Below are 19,276 nucleotides of genomic sequence, written 5' to 3'. Positions count from 1 at the left end.
GAGGAGCTAGGCCAAAGAGGCAGATGTCTGTGGATCTGCAAGAAATGCTCCGAAAGCTTCAAGTCACAAAAGATGGTGACAAAGTTTCTAACTTGGAATGTTAATGCATTAAATTCACCACAAAAGAGAAAGAAAGTATTTCAGTACTTGAAACAATTTTAAAATGATGTTATATGTTTGCAAGAAACACATATTCGCGTATCTGATCAAAAATATTTGATAAATTCTAGACTGGGTATACAATTTATTGCATCTGCTCCAGAGAAGAAAAATGGGTTAGTTATTTATGTAAAGAAAGACATAACAGCTAATTTAATTGAAGCAGATAAACAAGGAAGATATATCATAATTGAACTATTAATAGAAGGAAAGAAAACACTTTTAACTGGAGTATATGCACCTAATCAACAGCAAGGAGAATTTTACAAACTGTTACATGATAAAATAATTCAATGGGATTATAAATCGTACATTTTGATGGGAGATTGGAATGGAGTGCTGGACACTCAGAAAGATAAAAAACGGTTTTTAAAAAATACTCCAAGCCACGCCAGATTACCAAAATCTTTTTTGATTTGAAAGATGACTTGGAATTGCGAGATGTCTGGAGAGAACGAAATTTGGAAGAAAAGGATTTTACTTTTTTTTCTGATAGACATCAATCTTTTTCTAGGATTGATTTTGTATTAACTTCTAATGATTTTTTTTCTAGGATTAAGAAGATTAAGATATGTTCAAGAACTCTATCAGATCATAGTCCAGTCTGGATGGAATTGGATAAGGGCAAGGGGGAAAGAAGATCATGGAGGCTAAATGAAAATTTATTTAGATATGAAGAGAATGTGGAAGAATGTAACAAGCAGATGAGAGAATTTTTTATTATGAATATGCATAAGGGTACTCCCATTGAAATGGTTTGGGATGCAAGTAAAGCTTATATGAGAGGAGTGTTAATATATTTGAATAATAAACATAGACATAGAATGGAATATAAGCGTAAAGAAATAGAGGAGGAAATAAAGATGAAAAAGAAAGCTCTTATTTTGAACCCATCTGACAAGAGGTTGAAAGATGTAATTAATCTGCTAAGAGGACAGTTTGATATGTTAATGGCAGATCAAGTAGCAACTAATTTACGATATGCCAAACATAATACTTTTAACAATGCTAATAAGCCGGGTAGGTGGTTAGCTTACTTATTAAGGAAAAAACAAAGATCACGTAATATAGATAAGATAGAATATAAGGACAAAGAGGTGCTTCAGCAAAATCTCATTAAAAAGGCTTTTGTTGACTTCCGGGTGGCAAGGCTTCATCGATGGTGGCCGTTTTGGCCGCCAGCCCCGTTGCTTTCCATTTGAACCGCTAAAACAACGACGATCAGCTGTTTTGCAGTTCGGAAACCCTCTACTTGGGAGAAGAGGGGAGGGTGAGCGTTCAGGTAGGGGTAGAGCTCCCCTAGACCCCCAGAGTTAAAATTCTGGGGGTTGAAGGGTGAGAGCCCCCCCGTAGCCTGAATTTGCTCCAGACACGGGGACTCCTTTGCTCCAAGGCTTTGGAGCAGAGCAGGACACTGCAAACATCCCTGCAATCAACATTTAACTTTGGATTACTTGGATGCAGGCAGAGCTGTGCAGGAGAATATTGAAACAGCAAGTATTTGAACTTTAACTCCGGTTTACTTTGAAAGAAAAGTAAGATGACGTAGGAGTGAATTGTTAGAGACAATGGGAAGAATAAAAGGACAGGAGAAATATTATATAGATTGAGAAGAAAGAAATTGTGCCTTTTTTACAATCACCCCTTATAAATATTTGGAACTGATCTAATAAGTGATTTTAAAGAATTGGACATTCAACAGGGAAATAAAGTTGCAAGTGGGATGGAAAGTGAAAGTGCGCAACAAAAATTAACTGGGTGTTAAAATGGCTTCTAAATCAACTAAAGCTTCTGTTACTAAAAGTGCTGGTGTTTCACCAGTTCAGCATTCTTCATTACAGGCTTTGATGCCTCCTCCTGTGGCACCCGCACTTGCATTAACATTAAAAGATTTACAAGATGCTTTAAAAATACAATCTCAGCAAATAGCTGAACTTATTGAGGAGAAGAATACTGAAATAAGAGCAGACATTTTGGCTGCATTTCAGGGACTTGCAGTTTGTATTGAGCATCTGGATGAGCGTGTGGAAGAGGTGAATAAAAATAATCTGAGATTGGATGCTAAAATGTTGGAAGCCGAAAATAAGATGGAAAAGATTGATGATGACGTAGTTATGATACAATATAGAGATATGGAGTTTGCTTTGAGGATTAGAGGATTGAAAGAGGACCCAAAGGAAAATTTGAAAGAGTTATTGGCACAAGCTCTCAAACCAATCTTGGAGTGTCAAGCGGAAGATATTATGGGGGATATAGACAAAATATTTTGTGTCAATTCTTGGATTGCCAGACAAAGAAAATTACCTAGAGATGTGATGGTCTACTTTACAAAGAGATCGATTAGAAATGTGATTATTCAAACTTTTTACAATAATAGATTTAAAGTGGCTGAGCAAGAAGTTTTAATTTTGAAAGAGATTCCACCAAGAATTTTAAGGAAAAGAAAAGAATTTGCTTTTTTTGGCAGATGAATTAAAGAAACGGCAGCTTCAGTTTAGAGGGGAGATACCAGCAGGCTTGGTGGTGAATTATGCTGGAACGAGATATCGTCTTAATACAGTTTTGAAGGCATGAGATTTTTATTCTAATGTAATGAAGGCAGGTCCTCCGCCATCTCCAGAATTTAAAGGAAGGAAGGAAGAAGGAACGTGTCAGACTCAAATGGAGACTACACAAGGAGATGAAGAAGTTGTTTCACGGATGGTTAAAGAATCCCAGCAAATTTTAGAAGTTGAGCAGCCCCAGACGTCGTCAGAAGAGGTTAAAGAACAAAGAATGACACGGGCTGCAATCAGACGAATGAGACAAGAACAAGAACAACAGAAAGCTACAATCATATCTCAAGAATCTATCTATAGTGAAGCAGTGGGAGGAGCAAGACCGAAGAAGCAGGTGCAGGTGGTTTTGCAAGATGCGCTCTGAAAGCTTCAGGTCGCAAAAGATGGCGACAAAGTTTCTAACCTGGAATGTTAATGGATTAAACTCCCCACAAAAGTGAAAGAAAGTATTTCAGTATTTGAAACAATTTAAAAATGATGTTATTTGTTTACAGGAAACGCATATTCGTGCATCAGATCAAAAATATTTGATAAACTCTAGATTGGGTACACAGTTCAGCGCGTCTGCTTCAAATAAGAAAAATGGAGTAGTTATTTATGTGAAGAAGAATTTAACAGCTAACTTAATTGAAACTGATAAACAAGGAAGAGATGTTATAATTGAACTTTTAATAGAAGGCAAGAAAATACTTTTAGTTGGATTATATGCACCTAATCAACAGCAAGGAGAATTTTATAAACTTTTCCATAGTAAGATAATTCAATGGGATTATAAATCGTGTATTTTGATGGGAGACTGGAATGGAGTCCTGGACACACAGAAAGACAAAAAAGGCCTTTTCAAAAGTACACCAAATCATGCTAAATTACCTAAATCATTTTTTGAGATGAAAGATGACTTGGAATTGAGAGATGTTTGGAGAGAAAGAAATTTAGAAGAAAAAGATTTTACCTTTTTTCTGATAGACATCAATCTTTTTCCAGGATTGATTTTGTATTAACAACTAATGATTTTTTTTCCAGGATTAAGAAGATTAAGATATGTCCAAGAATACTATCAGATCATAGTCCAGTATGGTTGGAATTGGATAAAAAGAGTGGAGATAGGAGGTCTTGGAGATTGAATGAAAATCTGTTTAGATGTCAAGAAAGTGTGGATGAAGAGACGGGGCCTAGAGAGCTGTTGGACGTCCAGCCGATCCGAATCCGACCGATTGTGACTAAGAACCTATATGAGGTCTTATCTCGCAGCGATAAGGGCAGCGAGGTCTAACCACTTCGCTACCCTTATCGTGTCCACAGATAACCGCCCGGCCGCCCTGTTTAGGGTGACCCGCTCGCTCCTTAATCAGGAGGTGAGGGAGGAACCCTTGCAGGGTCGTGCCGAGGAGTTTAGTCAACATCTGTCGGACAAAATCGCTCGGATTCGGACCGGTCTGGACTCCGACTGGGCAGAGTCTGACGATCAGGACACGGGCGGTCTTGTCGATATTATCTAGGAGGAGTTTGATTCTGTGACTCCAGAGGAAGTGGACAGGATTATGGGGAGGTTGAGCTCCACCACATGTTTATTGGACCCGTGCCCTTCCTGGCTGGTTTATGCAGCTCGGGAGGGGACACGAGGCTGGTTCCAGGCGGTTATATCTGCCTCTTTGTGTGAGGGCAGTTTCCCCGCCGTCTTGAAGGAGGCGGTGGTGAGACCTCTCCTCAAGAAGCCTGCCTTGGACCCAGCTGTGTTAAATAACTTTCGTCCGGTCTCCAACCTTCGCTTTCTTGCGAAGGTTGTTGAGAGTGTGGTGGCGCATCAGCTCCCTCTGGTCCTGGATGAAGCGGATTATCTAGACCCGTACCAATCGGGTTTCAGGCCCGGGCACAGCACGGAGACGGCATTGGTCGCTCTGGTGAATGATCTCTGGAGGGCCCGGGACAGGGGACATGCCTCTGTCCTAGTTCTATTAGACCTCTCAGCGGCGTTCGATACCATCGACCATGGTATCCTGCTGCGGCGTCTCAGGGGATTGGGAGTGGGAGGCACAGTCTTTCAGTGGTTCTCCTCCTATCTCTTGGGACGTTCGCAATCAGTGTTGGCAGGGGGGCAGAGGTCGACCTCGAGGCCTCTCGCTTGTGGAGTTCCTCAGGGGTCGGTCCTCTCGCCTCTCCTGTTCAACATCTACATGAAACCGCTGGGTGAGATCATTCGTGGTTTTGGAGTTGGGTATCATCAGTACGCTGATGATAACCAGCTTTTTATTTCGACCCCAAACCACCCCAGTGATGCCCTCAACGTGATGTCCCGTTGCCTGGAAGCGGTTCGGGTCTGGATGGGGAGGAACAGACTTCACCTCAACCCCGACAAGACTGAGTGGCTGTGCATACCGGCATCCCGGGATATTCAGAATATCCCATCTCTTTCTATGGGGGGTGAGCTATTACCCCCCGTAGATAGGGCTCGCAACTTGGGAGTCCTCCTAGATTCACGGCTTACTTTGGAAGATCACATAGTGGCTGTGACTAGGGGGGCCTTCGCCCAGGTTTGCCTGGTGCGCCAGTTGGAGCCCTATCTAGACCGGGATGCCCTGCGTACGGTCACTCATCCGCTCATGACCTCTCGTTTAGACTACTGCAACGCTCTCTACATGGGGCTGCCCTTGAAGACCACTCAGAGGCTCCAACTGGTACAGAATGCAGCCGTGAGAGTTGTGTTGGGAGTCTCCCAATACCCCCATGTTACACCTCTGCTCCGTGAGCTGCATTGGCTCCCAGTTGTCTTCCGTGTGAGGTTCAAGGTGCTGGTATTGACCTACAAAGCCCTACATGGCATGGGTCCAGAATACCTTCGGGAGCACCTGCGGCCGGCATCAACCTCCCTCTGCTCAATACGCTCCCACAGAGAGGGTCTCCTCAGGGTGCCACCGGTCAAAGAATGCCGACTGGTGGCCCCCAGGGGGAGGGCGTTCTCTGTGGGCGCGCCGGATTTATGGAACCGTCTTCCGGTTGAGCTCCGGATGGCGCCCGACCTTCGCTCCTTCTGGCGCGATCTAAAGACGTATCTCTTTGAACAAGCTGGCCTGGCCTCATGGGAGGGGGTTGGGTTTTATTACTTTTAAATGTGTTTTAATCTATTTAAAAGTTCTGGGCACTTTGTTTAATCTTTTTTAATTTCTCTATTCTGTCTTTTTAACATGTATTGCCCTGTTCACCACCCTGAGTCCTTCGGGAGAAGGGCGGTATACAAATAAAATTAATAATAATAATAATAATAATAATAATAATAATAATAATAATAATAATAATAATAATAATAATAATAATAATAATAATAATAAATGTAAAAAACAGATGAACGAATTTTTAAATATAAACATGCATAAGGGTACCTCTATTGAAATGGTTTGGGATGCAAGCAAAGCTTATATGAGAGGAGTGTTAATATATTTGAATAACAAACAGGCGTAAATTGGAATATAAGCGTAAAGAGTTAGAGGAGGAAATTAAGAGGAAAGAGAAGGCTCTAATTTTGAATCCATCTGACAAGAGGATGAAAGAAGCAATTACTTTGTTAAGAGGTCAGTTTAATACGTTGATGGCAGATCAAGTGGCAACCAACCTACGGTATGTTAAACATAATACTTTTTGTAATGCTAATAAGCCGGGTAGGTGGCTAGCTTATTTGTTAAGGAAAAAACAAAGGTCACGTAACATAGATAAAATAGAATATAAGGGAAAAGAGGTGTTTCAGCAAAATCTTATTAAAAAGGCTTTTGTTGAATTCTATTCTAAGTTATATGCTAGGGATAAAATTCAAGGTATAGATATAGATAGATATCTACAAGAAGTGAATATCCCTGTTCTTACACAAAAGCAAAGGGAAGGGATGAATCAATTGATAAATGCTGAAGAAATTATTTTAGCAATTAAACAATTAAAGGTGGGGAAAGCACCAGGAACAGATGGCTTGACTGCTGTTTATTATAAAGATTTACAGCTAGAAATGGTGGAACCTTTAAAAGAATTATTTAGAACAATCCAATCTGGAGGAGAAGTGCCTCCATTGTGGAAAACGGCTTTTATATCACTGATTCCGAAGGAAGATCAAGATCTTACCCAAACCAAACATTATAGGCCAATATCGCTCTTAAATACTGACTACAAGATATTTGCAAAAAATTTAGCAAATAGATTAATGAAAGTAATGCAGCAAATGATTCATAGTGACTAAACAGGATTTATAATTGGTAGACAAATGAAGAATAATGTGAGACATATTGTAGATTTATTGGAATTTTTGGAAAGAAATAACCAGGTCTCTGCAGCGCTGATTTTTTTGGATGCTGAAAAAGCTTTTGATCAATTGGATTGGCAATTTTTATTTAAGGTACTGGAGAAAATGGAGTTTGGGGCTTATTTTTTACAACCTATTAGGGCGATATATCAGAAGCAAACAGCTCAAATAATAGTCAATGGCAGTTTGACAGAAGCATGTAATATTGAAAAGGGTACAAGACAGGGGTGTCTGTTGTCACCTTTGTTGTTTGTTTTAACATTGGAAATATTATTAAGATACGTGACTCAAATAAAATTATGGTAATTAAAATAAAAGATCAAGATTATAGATTGAGAGCGTTTGCGGATGACTTGGTTATTACATTAAGTCAACCGACTTACTCGGTTGTAGATCTGATGGAGATAATATTGTTATGTTTTTTATGTTTAAAATGTATCTGTAAAACTCTTTAATTAAAAAAAAAGGCTTTTGTTGAATTTTATTCTAAATTATTTGCTAGGGATATAAAGCAGGGTTTAGATATGGATAGTTATTTACAGGATGTCAATATCCCAATACTTACGCAAGAGCAACGGGAAGGGATGAATCAATTGATAACTGTTGAAGAAATTATTTTAGCAATTAAACAATTAAAAGTGGGTAAGGCACCCGGAACAGATGGTTTATCAGCTATTTATTATAAAAATTTACAATCATAAATGGTGGAGCCTTTAAAAGGGTTATTTAGAACAATACAATCTGGAGGAGAAGTGCCTCCATCGTGGAAAACAGCATTTATAACTTTGATTCCGAAGGAAGATCAAGATCTTGTTCAACTTAAAAACTTTAGGCCTATATCGTTTTTAAATAATGATTATAAAATATTTGCAAAGATTTTAGCAAATAGATTAATGGGAGTTATGCAGCAAATGATTTATTCTGATCAAACAGGTTTTATAAGTGGTAGGCAAATGAAAAATAATGTGAGACATATTGTAAATTTATTAGAATATTTGGAAAGAAATAATCAAGTCCCTGCAGCGCTGATTTTTCTGGATGCTGAAAAAGCATTTGATCAATTAAATTGGCAATTTTTATTTAAAGTTTTGGAGAAAATGGAGTTTGGTGACAAGTTTTTACAATCTATTAGGGCAATATATCAAAAACAAACAGCTCAAATAATAATCAATTGTAGCCTAACAGAAGCTTGTAAAATTGAAAAGGTTACAAGACAGGGTTGCCCATTGTCGCCATTATTGTTTGTTTTAACATTGGAAATGTTGTTGATTAAGATACGTGAATCAAAGAAAATAAAGGGAATTGAAAATAAAAGATCAAGATTATAGATTGAAAGCGTTTGCGGATGACCTGGTTATTACATTAGGTCAACCAACTCAATCGGTTATAGATTTCATGGAAATAATTTTACAATATGGACAAGTCTCTGGATTTAAGGCAAATAGGCATAAAACTAAAATATTGTCTAAAATATGACCAAAGAACAAAAGGAAGTTTTGGGAAAACTAACGGGATTTGAAATAGTTAAAAAGGTCAAATACTTGGGGGTATATCTTTCAGCTTCAAATGTGAAATTATATAAAAATAATTATGAATTGTTATGTTTAAAAATACAAAAAGAATTAGATAGTTGGAAAAAACTACAATTGTCTTTACTGGGAAGAATTGCAGCTGTGAAAATGAATGTTTAACCTAAATTCTTATTTTTGTTTCAAATGATACCTATACTTTAAAAAGATTTAAATTTGGAGGAATGGCAGAGAGGTATTAATAAATTTGTTTGGGCAGGGAAGAGACCGAGAGTTAAACTTAAGATAATGCAAGATGCACGTGAAAGAGGTGGTCTTAAAATGCCCAATCTTAAATTATACTATGAAGCTGCGGTATTATCATCAATTAGTAATTGGTTCAATTTAACACAAGAGAGATTATTGAATATTGAAGGATATGATTTGTTATATGGTTGGCATGCTTATTTATTGTATGATTAAAAAGTGGATAATGTTTTTAAGACACATATATTAAGATATGCCCTGTTGCGAGTTTGGAAAAAATATCGTTATAAGTTGTGTGGGAACGGCCAGAATTTGGCCTCCCAAGAATTTGGCCTCTCAGCCTTCAGCTTTCCCAAACCCCCTTATTGGCCTCTACGTGAGTTACAGTGATGAGCATACTCTCCTGGCTCACAGGCTGGCATGTGGGAGGTTTGGGAAACGCTATGATAGAGCTTTCACATATATCTTTTAGTATCTTGTTTTTGTAATGATCTCATAGGCACCTGAGAAGTTCTCACTATGTATCCAATTATCTATGTATCCTATTTTGTATGAGATTGATGGAGTTTTTGTAATGTTGGTATTGAGAAGAGGGATGTGAATAAAAGTTCAGCGGGCAGTTGCTCAGGGGTTTTTTTTGGTGAGACGAGGCTGCCTGGCTGGTTCAGAGCATCTCTTTCGACCCGGGTCTGAATTCTTTTCTCTACTAGTTGAACTTTAGAATTCCAATTTGGGCAATACCTAAACATGCGATAGAAAATATAAATGTGGGATTTAAGCATGATGTGACTACATATAAAGAAATTCTTAGATTGGAAAGAAATGTCTGGCAATTAAAGCCATTTAATATTTTAAAAGAAGAAAAGATAGTACAAACTTGGTTTCAGTATGGGCAGTTACAAGTTAGATGGAAACAGGATCAGAAAATTGGTATTTCTGTACTAGATGAAAATTTGGTTAAACAAATTAGAGATCAAAGTCCTGCATATATAAGAAGGATATATAATGCATTGATAGAATTAGATTCAGAAATGGAACTTGTTAAAGATTGTATGATAAAATGGGCCCAGAATATTCAAGAACCAATAACGATGGATACTTGGGAAACAATATGGGTCAGAAATGTAAAATTTACACAGGCACAAAATTTAAGGGAGAATTTTTATAAGATGTTTTATAGATGGCATTTAGATCCTAAGAAATTGGCATCTATGTATTCAAATTATCAGCCTAAATGCTGGAGGTGTGGTTGTGATGATGCATCGTATTATCACATATGGTGGACTTGTAAAAAAGTAAAAGCTTTTTGGATTAAAATTTGTTTCACTCCTTCATCTAAAATTGCTCTATTCCTTGCTTCAAAGTCCTCTGCTTTCCAGATTGAATCCAGTCTTGTATTATTCCAATTTATTAAAATGCCTTCCGGCATCAGCCATCTCAAGTTTATGCCTTTGGCAATCAGCTTTGTAGTTAAGAAATGGTAGTGTCTTCAAGTGTCTCTTACTCTCTTGGGTATCTGCTTTAAAACCATGATTTCTTTATTTTTATAATGTAATGACTTATCTCTCACTTTTCTTAGTACTTTATCCCTTGTTGTTTTCTTTATAAACCTTACATGTACTTCTCTTGGTAGTCTGTTTTTTTTCTTGCGTAGCTTGAGTTCATGCGAAATATTTCATCAACCTCCATTTGAATTTCTCCTTTATCTGCCTTTAGAGCCTCTGCCAGGAGGTCAATGAACACCACTGCTATGTTTTCTTCTCTGTCCTCAGGAATATTTTAGGTTTAGGTTTAGGTTTATTCAATTTCTATACCGCCCTTCTCCCAAGGGATTTTGAAATCTCAAATAGTATTCCACTTTTTCCATTTCCAGGATCTTGATTGTCCCCTCTAAGTCTTGATTTGCTTGTTCTAATTTTTCATTTTCTTGTAATAACATTTCCATCTTTTATCAATGTCCTCTGATTTATGTTCCATTTTCTGAATTCTTTGTTCATTTTAAATAATCATTTGGCTTTGAGCTTCAAATTGTGCCTTTATATCCAGGATTTCTTCACTTACTTTCTCAAGTTTACTTTGTGTCTCTTCGTGGTTTTTTTGTGTCTCTTTGTGGTTTTTTTGCATCATCTCTTGAATCAATTTTAATGAGGCCTGCGTTTCACTTTGGGCAGTGCTTATTTTCTCACATTGCAACATTGTTTCAATAGATGCCTGGGTTGTTGGACTAGATTGTCCCACAGAGGGTGCAGAAGTTTTCTTCATAAGTCTAGTAATGTTTGATGTACTCATTTTACACCTCACAGTCTTAAACCAGAATCCAAAATGCAAAAGGGAGCCAGCTGTTTTAGGCCAAATCCACCTCCCGCAGTCAAGTCTTGGATATATTTATATTTATATTTATATTTATATTTATATTTATATTTATATTTATATTTATATTTATATTTATATTTATATTTATATTTATATTTATATTTATATTTATATTTATATTTATATTTATATTTATATTTATATTTATATTTATATTTATATTTATATTATTTATATTTATATTTATATTTATTTGATTTATATACCACCCTTCTCCCGAAGGACTCAGGGCAGTGTACAGGGCAATAAATATCGAAAATACAAGGTACAAAAGTTAAAAGAAAATTAAATAATTATGCCCAATGCAATAGATAATTAAAATCAATATTAAAACCCCAAACCCATCAGACCAGGCCGGCTTGTTCGAATAAATAAGTTTTCAGATCACGGCGGAAGGAGCGAAGGTCGGGAGCCATACGGAGCTCAACCGGTAAGCGGTTCCAAAGGTCTGGCATGCCCACACAGAATGGCCTCCCCCTGGGGGTCACCAGTCGACATTCTCTGACCGGTGGCACCCTGAGGAGGCCCTCTCTGTGGGAGCGCACTGGACGAAGGGAAGTTGATGCCGGCAGCAGGTGCTCCCGTAGGTAATCCGGACCCATGCCATGTAGGGCTTTATAGGTCATCACCAGCACCTTGAATCTCACCAGGAGGGCAACTGGAAACCAATGTAGCTCACTGAGCAGAGTTGTAACATGAGAGTATCGGGAGACTCCCAACAAAACTCGTGCGGCTGCATTCTGCACCAGCTGAAGCCTCCGAGTGGTCTTCAAGGGCAGCCCCATGTAGAGAGCACTGCAGTAGTATAAATGAGAGGTCACGAGCGCATGAGTGACCGTACGCAAGGCATCCCGGTCTAGATAGGGCCGCAACTGGCGCACCAGGTGAACCTGGGCGAAGGCCCCCCTAGTCACAGCACCTATATGATCTTCTAAGGAGAGCTGTGAATCTAGGAGGACCCCCAAGTTGCGAGCCCTATCTACAGGGGGCAATAACTCACCCCCCATAGCAAGAGGTGGAACAATCTGAATTTCCCGAGATGCCGGTACGCACAGCCACTCAGTCTTGTCAGGGTTGAGTTGAAGCCTGTTCCTCCCCATCCAGACCCGGACCGCCTCCAGGCAATGGGACATCACGTCGAGGGCATCACTGGGGTGGTTTGGGGTCGAAATAAAAAGCTGGGTATCATCAGCATACTGATGATACCCAACTCCAAAACCACGAATGATCTCACCCAGAGGCTTCATATAGATGTTGAACAGGAGAGGCGAGAGGACCGACCCCTGAGGAACTCCACACATGAGAGGCCTCGAAGTCGACCTCTGCCCCCCTGCCAACACCGACTGCAAACGACCCAGAAGGTAGGAGGAGAACCACTGAAAGACTGTGCCTCCCACTCCCAACCCCCTGAGATGCCGCAGCAAGATACCATGGTCGATGGTATCAAAAGCCGCTGAGAGGTCTAATAGAACTAGGACAGAAGAACAACCCCTGTCCTGAGCCCGCCAGAGATCATTCACCAGAGCGACCAATGCCGTCTCTGTGCTGTGCCCGGGCCTGAAACCCAATTGGTATGGGTCCAGATAATCAGCTTCCTCCAGGAACAAAGGGAGCTGATGCGCCACCATGCTCTCAACAACCTTCGCAAGAAAGCGAAGGTTAGAGACCGGACGAAAGTTGTTTAATACAGCTGGGTCTAGGGCAGGCTTCTTGAGGAGGGGTCTCACCACCGCCTCCTTCATGGCGGCGGGAAAACTACCCTCACTCAAGGAAGCAGTTATCACTGCCTGGATCCAGCCTCGTGTCCCATCCCGAGCGGCATAAACCAGCCAGGAGGGGCACGGGTCCAATAAACATGTGGTGGAGCTCAGCTTCCCCATGATCCTGTCCACATCTTCCAGAGTCACAGGATCGAACTCCTCCCAGATGACATCACCAAGACCGCCCATGTCCTCATCATCAGACTCTGCCCAGTCGGAGTCCAAGCCGGTCCGGATCCGAGCGATTTTGTCCGACAGATGTTGGCTAAACTCCTCGGCATGACCCTGCAAGGGCTCGTCCCTCACCTCCTGATTAAGGAGGGAGCGGGTCACCCTAAACAGGGCAGCCGTGCGGTTATCTGCGGATGCGATGAGGGTAGCAAAGTAATTATTTTTTTATTTTTTTATTTTAATTCCATTTATATCCTGCCCTTCTCCGAAGACTCAGGGCAGCTTACAAGCTTAGCAGTAGCCTTCATTCAATGTATATGCCTGCTTATTAGGGCTTTCACACACACCCCAAGCGGCATTATTACAAAGTCAGCTTAATTGCCCCCAACAATCTGGGTCCTCATTTTACCTACCTCGGAAGGATGGAAGGCTGAGTCAACCTTGAGCCTGATGGGATGCGAACCTGCACTAATTGCAGGCAGCTGGTGTTACTTAAGGAGGCATTAGCCCACTGCTCCACCAAGGCTCTTGGTGGAGACCTTGCCGCCCTCATTGCCGCGAGATAAGACCTCGTAGAGGACCTTAGTCGCAATCGTTCGGATTCAGACCGGCTGGATCTCCAACAGCTCTCTAGGCCCCGTCTCTGACGCTTCATCTCCCGGAGCTCCGCAGAAAACCATGGAGCCCCCTGGGATCTGCACCGGGTCAAGGGCCGCAAGGGTACAACTCGGTCGAGTGCCTCTGTGGCTGCCTTTTCCCAGGCTTCCACTAGGGCATCGGCCGAGCTGTGAGCGAAGGAGGCAGGTGGGGGCCCAAGCGCCGCCTGGAACCATTCAGGGTCCATTAAGCGCCTAGGACGGAACCATCTTGTTGATTCAACTACCCCACGGCGGGGAGTGGCAAAACGGAAGAACAGCCGCAGAAGATGATGATCGGTCCATGACAGGGGCATAACAAATGGGGAACCCCCACCCAGATCATCTAACCACCGTCCAGATAAAAAAAAATCGAGTGTGTGATCCCCCCGTGAGTCGGGCCCTGAATTACTTGCATCAGGTCCATGGCCGTCATGGAAGCCATGAACTCCTGAGCTAACTCAGATGATTCCCCCCAGGGAAGGCAGATTGAAGTCACCCAAGATCATAAATTTGGGGAACTCAATCACCAACCCTGAGAGGATATCGAGAAGCTCAGGCAGGGCTGCTGCTACGCGACCAGGAGAAAGGTACACCAGCAGCAAGCCCAACTGAGCCCTAGGGCCACATCTCAGGAGGAGAGACTCACACCCGGATATTTGGACAACGGTGGCCTCCCGCGGACATAAGGTCTCCCTCACAACTACCGCCACACCCCCACCCCTACCTTGAGCCCGAGGCTGGTGAAGCACCCGGAAGCCTGGTGGGCACAGATCAACCAGAGGGACACCACCCTCTGAGCCCAGCCAGGTCTCCGTGATGCAAGCCAGGTCTGCACGCTCCTCCTCGACCAAATCTCAGATAAGAGGAGCCTTGTTGACTACAGACCTGGCATTGAAATACACCAGCCTGAGATCAGGTGGCTGCACAACCTCGTTCGCGGAACTACAGGACGAAACCAGAGGGTCAGAGCGCATCACCGCTTGAAGACAGCAGGGACGCACTCCCGGGTGTTGATACGGCCCTCTGTTCACACGCCTGCTGCCATTCCCTAACGTCGTGGGAATAGATAATCCCACACCCCGCTCCGGGGGCCCGGGGGCAGCCAGCCCAAGCCCCATCCCACCGTGATCAATCCCAGGCCTGGTCTGAATAGCGGTAGGTGGATACCCCCCAATTTCCAACCCATCCAGCTGTCCCTCCCCCCTCCCTAACCCTCTAAAATATTTACACAAAAAACAAACCAGGGGCCTCTTATTAAATTTACAGCGGAGGCTCCTATCCCTGCCCAACCATCTCTCAGGGTCCCAGTAATTGGGCCCGTCATCAAGAGGAGAAGTAGACACAGAGGCGGGTCGCACCCAGGAAGGGGGGGCACCCCTGAGAGCGAATAAATCAATGTTAGAGTAAAATAGGCGAGCCATTTGTCCAAATGAGTCCAGCAAGGCAGTCCCATATAAAGCATTCACTTTCTTCCAATAGTGTCTGTTTGGGTTTAGCCAAAGTCAACAAATATAACTGAAAAGTCTTTTCCTTTGTAATCTCACAACAAGGCACTTTTGTTATTTGCTGGTGTCTCTTCTAGGTCATTATTATGGAAACATTCTTTTCATTTCTTTCTCTTTTTTCTCACTATTTATTGGTGCTGTTGTTTCTTCTTTCACCACTAGATGTCCTCTTCAGCTTATTTATCAATGTCCAATATTTTTTAAAATGCTTTCCCCTTTTGCAATTGCCCGCCGCCTTTAAATTAATCCTTCTGGGGGTCTTTGTTTTTCAGCTCTTTCCCATCAGGGGGTCAACGTTTTATAATCCACAAGGAGAAGGAAAGAAAATTCTGGCTCACCCAGCCTCAGCATGCTGTTGACAGTCAGCTGTTTTGTGGTGCTTCCCTTCCAGCTGGAGATGACTTGGGTGGCCTCAGCTCACCTGGCAGCCTTTCTTCCGCCCTTTCAGAGGGGTTCTTCAGTTTGCGCCGCCACCTGATATGAGCTCCTGGAGTGTCCCTCCTTCTTCGTTGCCCCTCCAGGGCAACTTTCTGACCCTTTAAGGGTCGCTGGGCAAAGCGAAACTGGACTGGGAAACCAGAGAACCAGCTTCCTCCATCTGTCCCATCGGCAACCAAACCGGAATTCTAGACAACAATATTATAATAGTGTGTGTACTCAAGGCTTTTTGAAATAAGAGATGATAAGAAATGGTGCATTGAAGAACTGGAGGGAAAGCCTGCATTTCAAACTAATTGGGGAATGTGATTTATGACTGTTAATTAGAGGAGGGAATTGTGTTTGATAATATGTGCAAAGGGGAGGGGAATTCAGATTTTGGCTTTGACCATGTATGTGCTGATGCCATGCAACCCGAATAAAGATTCTTTAAGGTAAACAATGCCTGGAAGTTCTTTGAAGAGTTTCATCTGTTGGAACCATGACATTAAGCCAAAATCTCCAAACTTTCCAAACTATCTAAGGGTCCCGAGCCCCAGTCACTGTCCCTAGACTTGAGGGATAAGCTGACAAAGATTCAGGAGAAGATTTCATCATGGAGAAAGAGAAATTGCCTGAATCCAGCAACTCGGCAGCAGCTGCTACCCCAGGGGGGGAAGCGACAGCCAGCAAGCCGGTGGAGGAAGAGCTTTTGCAGGACTCCCAACTGGGGGCAAAACCCAAGCAGCTAGGAGAGCTGATCTGGTTGTCAGATTGGGCCCAGCCCAGCAGAGACTCCAGATGCCTCGAGATGGCCTTGCCAACCTCAAGGGCTTCAAAAGCACACCAGTGGAGAGCTAACAGATTGCCACTGAGGATTAGGGTGAGTGGAAATACCTGTCTACAGCTCGTAGTCAGTCAGTGGAAAGATTTGAAGAGCTACAGATGAGAAGCAGAAATCAACTCCTGCCAAGAGAAGCCTTCCAACCCCTGAAGTCCCCTGTCAGGGCCTCCAGCCCCGCAGAGAGAGACAGCTCCAGTCTCCGGGACAGCCAATCCCCAGACCGGTGTGCATATCAATCACCCAGTCTAGGCCCCCTGCAGCAATGGGGAGCATGGCAGCCCCTGCAGGGGGAAGGACAACAAACTCTGAGCTTGCAGCAGCTAACAGAAGCCTTGCAACAGCTTGGGGTGGTGCAGAAGCCAGGAGATCAGCAACTGGTGGGAGGACGACAGCAGCAAGGAGGTTGGTCACCGCCCCCAAATATACAGCAACCGCTGATGGGTCCAGCAACAACCCCCACCAATCCAACAACCATTGAGGGGCCTACAGCAGCAACTGGGGGTGCAACAGCCACAATGGGGGCCCCAGCAGCCAATGATTGCTCCACTTTTCAGAGCAACCTTCGATGGGGACCCAGAGAAACTGTTTTTTTCCTCAACCAAGTGCGGACCCAGCCTCTATGGTCGATGTGATTGTGTCCAGCTTAGAGGGAGAGGAATCTGAATGTCTGAATAATTTATATAATGAGCAAGCCCCTGAATTGGAGGACCCCCACCTTTTCCTCCTAGGGCTGAGAGAAAGATTTGAGGACTCATCCATTGCCCTCAAAACAGAAGAACAAATCCGGACTTCCGGTTCCTGTTTTTCAGTGAAGCAGCTGGAGAATTCGAAATGCTGAATCCTTCGGCTAAAATTTCTTTTTGTTGGGGACCCTAAGGGGCCAGAACCCACCCTGAAGGGGTGGAATGAAGGAAGGAAATCCCAGGGATTTAGGAGAGACAGCAGTGTCTCTGAACAGTCCAGGAGAAGCCTCCCAGAAACCAACAGAAGAAAAGGCTGGCTAACTTCATGTCCAGTCATAGCTGAAACAACGGAAGTCATAAGCTATTAAACTAAGTGGATCTTAAACAGCATGCTTGAATCTGGGTAAGAATAGTGATTTCCTCTACCCTACCTATTTTCCTGAAGAAGAAAGTCCCCAAAATAAGAGATCGAAGAAGGAAAGGGGAGGGGGACTCTGCTCCCTCCCTTTTGTTAGCGGCGAAACTTACCCTTTAGAGAAAGAGAAAAGACTAGAAAGACATGAAAAATGAGCAAATGCTGACACCTGCTGGTGGATGAGGATTTTTTTCTTTGAACTTTAAAGTTTTTAGAAAATGCAGCTGTGTAAACAAAGTGAGGATAACAAAGCTGAAGTAATGAATACTTTACAAAAGGAAACATATGATAAATGACAACAATTTCAAAGGACAATGATTTTAAACTACATGGAAATCCAGAATAATTTTGAGAGTATGAATCAACTTATTTCCAATTTAATTTCACTCCAAGAAATTTCCCAGGAAAATACAGTAGAGATGACTGAACAAAATTCTGAGGATAGAGACTTGAAGATGGAACAGTATTAAATGATTACTTTACAAAAAGGAAACAGATGATAAGCAGCAAAAATTTCAAAGGACAATGACTTTAAACTACAAGGAAATGCAGAACAACCTTGAGAGCATGAATCAACTTATTTTTAACCTAATTTCACTTCAAGAAATTTCTCAGAAAAATACAGTAGAGATGACTAAGTATAAATCTGAGGATAGAGATTTGAAGATGGAACCATATAAAATAAAAAATATGATTTAATTCAAATGGGAAATATTTCAACACGTGTAAGCAACTCTGAAGATAAGGAGAAGAATGAGAAAAAATTCCTTATAGGGAAACAAATGACACAGCAAAAGATATTGATCAAAAAAGGCAATGGCCAGAAAAAAAAACTAAAATGAAAATTCAGAAAAAAGATGGAGCTTTCTAGGGAGAATACTTTAAAAAGAAACATTTGTTTGAATATGGCTAAAGAAATGGAAAAAAACTTTGAAATACACTACTCTTAGAGGGATGATTTTTTTTCCTTAACTAACATAATGTTTTTTTTCTTCTGAAAAAAGTTGAAATGATTTAAACAAAGGCAAATGTTTTAGTTACTTAAATGTGACAATAACAAAAGCATAAAAAATGTGTTTTGAATGAGAGTTAAAGGATTAGATGATTAGAACTGTTGAATGGAATGCTTAAAGTTTAAACAGATTAAATACATTTTTAGCTATGGTCAAAAAGAATAAGAAATTGAGGGAATAAATACATATCAAATTAGGAAGGATACATATTTTAAGTTATATGTTATTTTTTGTATGTTAGTGCTCTTGTCTTTTTTTTCTTGTCTCCCTTTTCTTTCTTATTTTTCTTTTTCTTTTCTTTTTTCTTCTTTTTTGTCTCTCTCTTTTCTTGTTTCTTTTCACTTTTTTACTTATTGATTAAGAAATATAAAAGCATGAGACGGTTTATATGGGAAAAAAACAGAATGAAATCGACCAATGTAAATATAGTTAAGTGTTAAAAAGATTGTCACTTGTAAGAATATTTAGAATTTGGGGGGAGAAATAAACTGAAATAAACACGGTAACAGGATTTATGATAAGGCAACTAAAATGATAAACAGGATTATTGAAACTGATTATTTAACTGTTGTTAAGTAAAATAATGAAAATTGTTTTAATCTAATGTTTTGCAAAGAAAGATACTTTGGGGAAAGGGGAAATCAAATGAAATTAACATATGGAATATAGATCATAGAAATTAA

This window comes from Vipera ursinii, assembly GCF_947247035.1.
Source record: "Vipera ursinii genome assembly, chromosome: W".
NCBI classification, from domain to species: Eukaryota; Metazoa; Chordata; class Lepidosauria; order Squamata; family Viperidae; genus Vipera; species Vipera ursinii.
This window is presented reverse-complemented; position numbering follows the sequence as displayed.